Consider the following 1,224-nt stretch of genomic DNA (forward strand, 5'->3'; position numbering starts at 1 on the left):
TCTAGCTTTCTTTCTTTCAACCCAAGATGTACACCACATCTGAATTGCTTCTTTGACATTTTTTGTTATTCCCAAATTTGGTTAGCTGTCTGAATGCACAAATCAATGTTCTCCCTCTTTGTAGAGACTTCTACTACTCCCATATTACTTGAAAACGCATCAAACACAACACTAAGAGAAAGAGAAATGGACTACCAACACATGAGAGGTTCCTATGTGAACACAGATCTGTTCTCTTTAAACAACAGATACAATTCTGGGAAATAACAACAACAACAAAACCCTTCTTATATTCCTAGTGAGGTTTGGGAAATACATCTTTTTTTTTTCTTGGAGCAAAGACTTTTTAATGAATATATTTTACAAATACACAGGAGAATCATGCAATGCTGCCTGCATTGGATGCAATCCTGGGCCATAAGTCTCCACGTTCCTTTGCCATTAAACCTGTGATAGCAGAACCTTTCATCTCGCCTTTGTTGTTTACTATGACTCCTGCATTGTCTTCAAAATAAAGAAAAACCCCATCTTTTCTTCAATATGACTTGCATTGTCGAATTACCATGGCTGGATGGACCCTTTTTCTTAGTTGTGGTTTGCCTTTCTTAACTGTGGCCCTCACCATGTCGCCCACACCAGCAGCAGGAAGTCTGTTCAGTCGTCCCTTGATTCCCTTCACAGAGATGATATACAAATTTTTGGCTCCTGTATTGTCAGCACAGTTGATCACAGCTCCTACCGGAAGACCCAGGGAAATCCGGAATTTCACTCCGGAGGACCCACCGCGTCCTCGCTTTGACATCTTGAATGCCCGGAAAGAGTCAGAAAGCGGGAAATATATCTTTAAAAGAAGAAGCAGCGTGTGCTTTCCTTTGCTGGGAACCCTCTGGTTGCTGTTGAAATGGGAAAGTTCACAAAACCCAGGAAAGTTGTTCTGGTCCAAGCTGGATGCTCTACAGATGCAAAGCCATAATTATGAAGAACATTGATGCTGGTACCTCAGGCAGCCTGGTAGCTGTGCTCTGGGGGTTGGAAGTGACTGCGGTCCCTACAAATTGACAGCCAGCTGCCATAGAGCAAGAAGAAAATTGCCAAGAGATGGAATGTCAAGGTTTTAGTGAAAATGTATAACTCCAATCACCTCAGGTCCATAGAGCACCCTGTGGACATCCCCCTGGACAAACTGTTGTCCACAAGGATGTCTTTAGAGAAGCAGCTCTGAAA

The 1,224-nt window shown here is 42.7% G+C and overlaps 1 pseudogene; it reads right to left on the bottom strand.

Moving 5' to 3' along the window:
* Positions 1-379: 379 nt before the first annotated feature.
* Positions 380-808, bottom strand: LOC128104135 (60S ribosomal protein L23-like; annotated as a pseudogene).
* Positions 809-1,224: the final 416 nt, after the last annotated feature.

The sequence above is a fragment of the Peromyscus californicus genome, unplaced genomic scaffold (genome assembly GCF_007827085.1).
Source record: "Peromyscus californicus insignis strain IS unplaced genomic scaffold, ASM782708v3 Scaffold_8__1_contigs__length_139910024, whole genome shotgun sequence".
Taxonomy (NCBI): Eukaryota; Metazoa; Chordata; class Mammalia; order Rodentia; family Cricetidae; genus Peromyscus; species Peromyscus californicus.